This window comes from Camelus ferus, chromosome 4 (assembly GCF_009834535.1).
Source record: "Camelus ferus isolate YT-003-E chromosome 4, BCGSAC_Cfer_1.0, whole genome shotgun sequence".
Lineage (NCBI taxonomy): Eukaryota > Metazoa > Chordata > Mammalia > Artiodactyla > Camelidae > Camelus > Camelus ferus.
This window is the reverse complement of record NC_045699.1, coordinates 55,053,771-55,061,836: the sequence shown is the minus strand read 5'-3', so window position 1 is coordinate 55,061,836 and position 8,066 is coordinate 55,053,771.

Below are 8,066 nucleotides of genomic sequence, written 5' to 3'. Positions count from 1 at the left end.
CTCATCCTTTTCCCATTGGAAGATAACAGATTTATGTCAATAGGAGCCCTTGTTCCCTGAGTCCAAAATCTCCTCCCGATGTCCATTCCTTCTGTGTTTCTGTGGCAAAGCCATAGCGTGCGAACTCTATTTCTGCAAATGCCAGCCATTAGAATAGAGAAGCGCATTTGAAAAGAATGGAAATATCCAGAGTTAATAAGAGTGGAGAAAAACAGACCCGGTTGTTGGGTAAATGAATCCCTATGAATTTTCGGGAGAGCAGCTTGGCAGTGGACTTCAAGACCTTTATAATGTGCATGTGCTATGTCAATTAAAATTCTTGGTTGCAAGTAACAGGAAGCAACTGGAGTTGACTTAAAGAAAAGGGATCAGGGAGTTTATTATAAGACCTACAGAAGCATCACAGCCACCTCAAGGGCAGGGTTGCAGTCGGGCCTTAAAATGGCATGAGAACCAGGATTAAATAGGCGTTAAGAACTCAACTCTTGAGTCTCCTGTCTTCTCCCCACTCTGTGCGTCTCTTTCTTTTATCTGTACTTGACTGTTACTGATGTTTGTTCTTGCGACGGAGTTTGATTCTCGGATGCGCTGGGCATGGCTTGTGACACCTACCGTACGCTCCTCCAAACTCTGTGGCCTTAATCTGGAACGTGCCTCTTTGACCATGGTATTTAGGCTTCCCTATAAGGGCCGCTTGGTGTTCTGAGCTCTTAATTTTTGACTTCAGTCTGTCCTCAGCTTTTGCTCCATGTTTGCATCTTGCCATTCTCTCTACCTTCTACCAGGTTTATAACTTTGATTATAAGCTTTGCTCCAACTGGCTTCGCAATAAGCTGTATCTGACATTTCATCACTAACGTACCTAAAACTACTACTTCAAAGTGGAGAGAAGTGATTTTTATATTTTTTTTATTACACATTGATCCTCAAAATAAATAATTGGCCCCCTCTGTAATTAGGGTAAGTGTCAGAGCAGAGATTATGTACCAGTTTTGACGCGGGGTCCATTTGAAAGGGAGATAGAAGCCATTCAGGCATCGTTCTGGTTTGGGGCTGCCAGGCTTTGCCCCAGGGTAGTAAGGATGCAAGCCAGCGGAGTCTCTCATTTCGTCTTTCTTGGCTTATAATAATGAGGTGACTCGGCCTGGGATTTTATAAAACAATGAGTCATCCCAGACTATGAAATAAAGTATAGCACTTTTGTTTCATAACCTTAGTCATTCCAGCCTACACCTCATCCCCCTTTCTCTCCACATGAATATCTATGATATGTCTCTATTGTTAGTTACTAATTCTTATCACTAATTTATTGGTTAAACCCTGAACCTGGTGTAGTCATTACTAGGCTAGTCTTCCCTGGACACCGTGTCACATGGGACACACCATGTTAGTTACCTATTGATTCTAGGCAAGACAAAATGTTTTCATAGACCAAAGTTTGTAACAGATAAACAGACCAAAGTTTAGTCTTTAAGGAAATTTCTGTTGTGACTACGTGATTTCATCAATTTCCCCATTACTCTGGCTCTTTCTGGGTTCTTTTTGCTATCTCAAAATGCAGGGATGCTGGAATTCTGTCTGGTCGATAATGTTAACAGTTCTGGGGGGAAAAAAAAAGCCATCTAAAAAATTCCTGAAGCTGTCATAGGAAAGAGCTTAGACTTCTCTGAATTTAGGCAGAGACAAGAGTATCTTTCAAGTTGGATGTTTCCTGAGAGACTTACCCCCATTAATCAGAATGCCTTTCTTCTATGGTTGCTTTCTATTTACAAATATTTAACAGCCCCTTGGCAGCAGGAGGTGGGGTTAAAAGCTCTGTCCGTGCAGTGCTTTCATCCCCTGTCTCGGATGCTGCTGCTGGTTTTCTAAAAATGAAAAAGTTCATTAATTAATGTCCAACCTATTTATGGTTTTAATCATCGTATCATCGCTGTGGGCTGATGTCTTAAACTTAACATGCGTGGGGTTAGATATTTCTAAGAAATAAGACAGGATACTTAATACAGTGATAATAACCGATTTTTAATGCATGCTTGAAGAAACTGGATGTAACGATTTGAAGTCATTAAAAAATGTTTCTCATTGATTCTTGATAGGTTTTCCATGGGACTGTTCGTAGTTATCCTGGTCTGTTCACTAAAAGGGCATTTAGAGAAATAAACCATCCCTCTCTTTAAAAATTGGCTTGAAAAGGCTTCCTTCTTTTTTTCAACCAAACAAGTGAAGTTTTCAACTGTTGATTATTTTGGTTATAAGTTAACTTGCCATTTGCAGTTAACAGATATTTTGAATGGAAAGTTAACGGGTGCATTCTTTCAAGGAGCCAGCTTCCCCCTAACCTGAAAATTAAGTGTTTTTGTTTTTTTTTTTTTTTGCTTTTTTGGTTTTGGTGAACTATTCAGAACACATTCTCTCCTGATCTTCTCGTATGTGTGTCAGCTGCTGGTTCCTAGCCAAATGCGGAATTCATCGAACTAAGCACTGCCAGGGCCTTTTCTGTGGGATTCCCCCCCTACCCCCTGCTCCCATTTCTGGAGACTTCTATTTCTCCCGAATGCCCCTGTCTGGGAAAGATTATCTTGGCAAAGAGGGGGGAACCTTGGGAAATAAGAGAGGGCAGCTCTTTGTTGCCAAGCAGAAGTAGCGGCTCACTGACTTCAGAGAAATGTGGGTGGGTGAGCTGGGAAGCTCAGAGAGTCCCGCAGTTTTGAAGAAGTGTTTAAGTGATCTCATTCTTTTCCTTAAATGACTTCAATCCCATGAAGCAAGCACGATGCCTGAGAGCTTGATATTCAAGCCCAGCCATCCTCTTTTTACAGAGCCAGGGAGACATTGAGACGGGATCCAACAATAGCAATGTATGATTTGGAGGGGCGCTAGGATGATACGACTGACCACTAAGGAATGAGTCATGTGATGTATCTGTCCAGTTTACAGGACTTTGTGACTATCACACATTCCATGGCTGTCCTAATCACCAGAGTCATCTTTAAATGGTACGCACCAGGGGCCAGCCCAGTTGTTAAAATACTGAAATACAGTGGTCTCCCCTTATCCACAAGGGCATGTGTTCCAAGACCCCCAGTGGTTGCCTGAAAATGTGGATAGTGCTTAACCCTATGTGTGTTTTTTCCTATACATACATACCTATGATAAAGTTTAATTTATAAATTAGGCATAGTAAGAGATTAACAGCAACAACTAATAATAAAATAGAACAATTATAACAACATTCTGTAATAAAAGTTACGTGAATGTGGTCTCTTTCTCTCTCAAAGTATCTTATTGTACAAATTTAGTGCCTTTTCCATCTTAACCAAGCATGTATCACACACCATGGCCGTAACTTTTGCAGTTTGAGGTGCAACAGCAAAAGGAGCACACATTTCTGTTTTCTTCTTCACAGTTTCACAGTAAGACTTGTTCTTACTGTAAATCTTGCTGACTTCAGCATTCGATTTGTTTTTTTCTGTCTTTATCAAGTTGAAAACCTTTATCTTTTCACTTCATGGAAGCACTTGACAGCTTCTCTTTGGCATATTCAACTTGCCAGCATCACTCCTGTTGTACTTCAGGGCCATTATTAAGTAAAATAAGAGTTACTGGAACCCAAGTGCTCCTGAGACAGTTGATCTGATAACCAAGCCAGCTAATGGGCTGGGATATGCTGGACAAAGGGATAAATCATGTTGTGGGGGGACAGAGTGGAATGGCATGAGATTTCATCACTCTACGCAGAGTGTTGTGAGATTTAAAACTTACGTTCTGTTTATTTCTGGAATTTTCCATGTAATGCTTTCAGACTGCTGTTGACTGTGGGTAACGGAAACCAAGGAAAGTGAAACCATGAATGTAGGGGAACTACTGTTCTTCAGGGAGCCTCTGGATCTTCCCCAGATCAGCTAAAGTGTTAGATTCACCTGGCAAGAGAACGCCCTCCAATCCACTGAAGGATGGTGACCTTTCTCATTTGTCTCATTTGGGCCACATTAATTGGTAATATTTTAACTATCACTGCTACTAACCAGTCTTCTTTCCAGTTATTCCTCCTGCCAACCCATTCATTCCTTTTTATTCATTTATCTAATAAATATTACTGATGGCCTACTAAATGCAAGACATTGTTGCAGATGCCAGAGAAACACTAGTGAGTAAGATGGTTGCAGGAAAATGGAGTGTGAGAGGATGGCCTTGTCCCAGGTCTCGGGTGAGTTCCTGAGACGCATCCCGCCAAGTGAGGGTCCTTGGCTTCAAGCAGGAAAGAATTCAAGAGTGAGACATAGTAAAGTGAAAGCAGATTTATTCCGGGAGATGCACGCTCCATAGACAGAGTGTGGGCTGTCTCAGAAGGCAAGAGAGGAACCCCCAGGAGATAAGGTTGTCTCAGAAAGTGAGAACGGCCCTGGGGTGTGGGGAGTGTTTCATTTTTAATGGGCTTGGTAATTTCATATGCTAACAAGTGGGAGGACTATTTCAACTATTTTGGGGAAAGGGCAGGGATTTCCAGGCCACTGCCCGTGTTTTGGCCTTTTATGGTTAGCCTCGGAACTGCCTTGGTGCCTGTGGGTGTGTCATTTAGCATGCAAATATATTACAATGAGCATATAATGAGGCTCAAAGTCTACTGGAAGTCAAATCTTCCACCATCTTGGGCTTAGCTGGTTCTAACCAGTTTATGTCCTATTCTCAATTGCTGTCTCATTCTTTTAACGGTTGTGCTCTGTCCTCTTGCTTTCTGTCTCAAGATGGACAAGGTCCTTGATGTGGTGGTGGGGGGGGGGTTAAGTATAGTTGATTTACAATATTGTGTTAGTTTCAGGTGTATGGCAAAGTGATACATACACATATTCTTTTTCAGATTCTTTTCCATTATAGGTTATTACAAGATATTGAGTATAGTTCCCTGTGCCATACAGTAAATCCCTGTTGTTTATTTTATATATAGTAGTGTGTATCTGTTAATCCCATTCTCCTAGTTTATCACCCTCACCACCATGTAGTAGCGTTTTCATTCAAGGAGAGAGAACAAACAACGTGAATGCAAAGATATAAACAGATCATTTAATAATGATGAGTACCATGTGAGCAGTATAATAGTAATGAGATAATTGTCAAGGAGGGATTTGTTAGGTGAAGGGTCAGGGAAAGCCTTCCTGAGGGGGAGTGTTAGCTGACACTTGAATGAGCAGTTCTGATGTCTGTTGGGCTCCACAGTGTGACCAAGAGTTGGCACGCTGCCAGCTGCAGCCCTACTCCATGCATCTCTCACATACATCCAGAATCCTCACTTAGGCATTTCTATGGCAATGGCACACGTGGGAGAAAGAGAACACATTTTCCCAGATTCTGCCTGTGTCACTTGCTAACATCCTTGGCTAAAGAAAGTTACCTGGACAAACCCAAGGACGAATAGGGAAGTTATCATGCTGTTAAATGGCAAAGGATGTGGATGAAGTGAGAGGTGAAGAAATGGAATCATGGATGCAATCAGTCAACCATATATTCTCCTGTTAACTTTTCTCTTTTCACTAAAATATTTAAGTTTTTAAAACCCCATTGTTTTTCTCTCTCTTTTTTTTTTTTATAGCAATCTCTTCTTATAGTTGTGGATACATGATCTCAGTATCTTCTCAAACTTTTCGGAGAATCAGAATTTTGTTTTTCTTAAATCTTCTTAGTTCTGTGAAAAATTGCTTTTCCCTCAAGGGTCATTCTTATTTTTGTGTAATTTGCTCCTCTTGGTCCCTCTCATCGCTCCTGTGGTTTGTCTCAGATGGTGGCTGATGCCTGAATCTCTGTTTCCTTTTGTGAAGGACTTGGTTGATTAACACCAGGCACAGATGTGAGCTTTTCCTCTCAGCTTTCCCTCCAGTAGGCCTCTCCCTTGAATGGGAGGGCTGAGTGCAGACTTGGTCTACTTGGCAGGCTTCAGTTTAGAGAGTAAAAGTGATGAGCGGGCCAGCAAATACTAAAATGAGGATCATTTTACTCGGAGGTGCCAGTATCCACATGAGCAACCTTGATTCTATCCATATTTAGATATGGATATTTCAGAGAGTAGCCTCCAGTTTTCACTGGGGATTAAATGCCAGTGCGAACCCATCTCTCTGTCCGGTCAGGGGCCTGGGAAAGGAATGAATGGCTGACATGAGGAGCTGTTCCACTGGCAGAAAGAGATTTTGAGTTTTCCTTTCTCCTTCTGGTCTCTACCCTGCCTCTGCTGAGCCAGAAGCCTCTCAAAGGTTTAGCAGAGAAGAATGGTTTCTGCCTTCACTGCATCTTCCTCTTGTTTCCTGTGCCCTGTTACCCATCTACTTTCCATTTTCCAGAAATATATCAAATCTCTAGTCCACCGAGGCCTGGGTTGGTGACAGGCGCATGTGTTCCTTCTTCCTTCTTGGAAGCTCATGTAAACATTTAAAAATCCCACAATAAACTCCTCCCAAATTAAGATCACCAGACATTAAATCTTCAAGTTAAGGAATGTAAGTAAATGGATTTATACAGTCATTCCTCAGTATCCACAGGAGGTTGATTCCAGGGCCCCCACCGATGCCAAAATCCGGGGATGCTCAAGTCCCTGGATGTTAAACGGCTAGTTTTGTCAGCTCTGCGTATCCAAGGATGTGAAAGTCACAGGTAGGGCTGACGGCATGAACATGGTCCATTTTCTATTACTTATAGCACCTTATCATTCAATTTCTCCTTTGCAACAACAACAACAATAAAGGCTGTTAATGTTAGAGATTTCTTTTCAATACTCACACAGCCATAAAATCCAGTCTTGGTTGCCTTTCGGGGCCACCTATTGCAGGAGCAAACTGTCCCCAGCAACTGCAGGTTGAACTTAACTTTCACGGAATAATAGTCTTTCCCTTAATACTGTTTGACAGCCCTTTAGAAGCTTCTTTAATCTATCTGGGAAAGATACATTCAGACATGAATGAGGATTATTTTGGAATCTCTCTACAAAAAAAAAAAAAAAAAAAAAAAAGGAAAGAAAACTCAAGTGAAGTAGACACTTCTGTCCTCCCCACCCCCTTCCATCTGCCCCCAGTAAAGACATTTCCTGGAGATAAACTGTTCTCAAGCCAATGATTCTTCCCAAGAGATTTGAGGCTCACAAGTGCTTTGGGCAAATTGCCCACCCTGCAGGGCTGGTCCGCAGCCAGGGGTTGTCCAACTACACAAAGCTCTGGTTTAGTTGTCCCCGTTTTTGAGGTGTAAGATTTAGGGAGGGTGAGCAATTCTTTCATCCCTTTGCCTTGAAGTTTTGGTGGGAGGCTTCTCCCTTTCCCCTGGCTTGAAGAAATGTGAAGACAATCTTGACTCTATATACGCAGTGTCATTGTGAATGGCTCTAAGCGCATTCAAAGTAGCATGCCCTTTTTCCAGAACACTGGAAAACTTATCGCGGGCTGGAATTTTGTCTGCCCACTGAATCACGAAAGGCATATAATTATAATTCCTAGAACTTAAACAGAGCATGTTTTGGCCTGTCTTGCAATCTGTTAACCTCAATGAACCAATCTATAAGGGAGAAAGAAAAGAACATATATTAAACCAGTGAGGACTTTCATGCACGTTGTTGTTGCAATAATCTAGGGACATTCTTGTACCCTCACTTTCTCCCAACATCCAACATCACTTGTACTATTTCCAATTAAACTATTTTATTTCAATTGATTTTTTTTTTTTTAGTTTACAATAGGTATGAGGTAGAGTCTTTGGAATGGGGCCAAATGCCTGGGACCACGGTCTCTGATTGGATACACTAGTATGTAACCAGTTGTGCATACCTCAGCGGTCACCAGTCCAGGAGACATACAGACAAGCTTTCTTTTGTGTGGGGATCCGCGAGGATCCAGGGTCACTCTATTCAATCCCAGACCCCTCTTTTCTTGCTTTCATGCGGTCAGGTAATCCCTTTATCACTTGCTCAGATAACATCCTGAAGAGGGGCAGAGGATGGGTAATGGCATCTGAGGGCTAAAGAATTTCATATGAGATGCCTGTATTCCTAAAGGACTCTTTAAATAATGTTATTGGACCAAGTTTACAGTAGT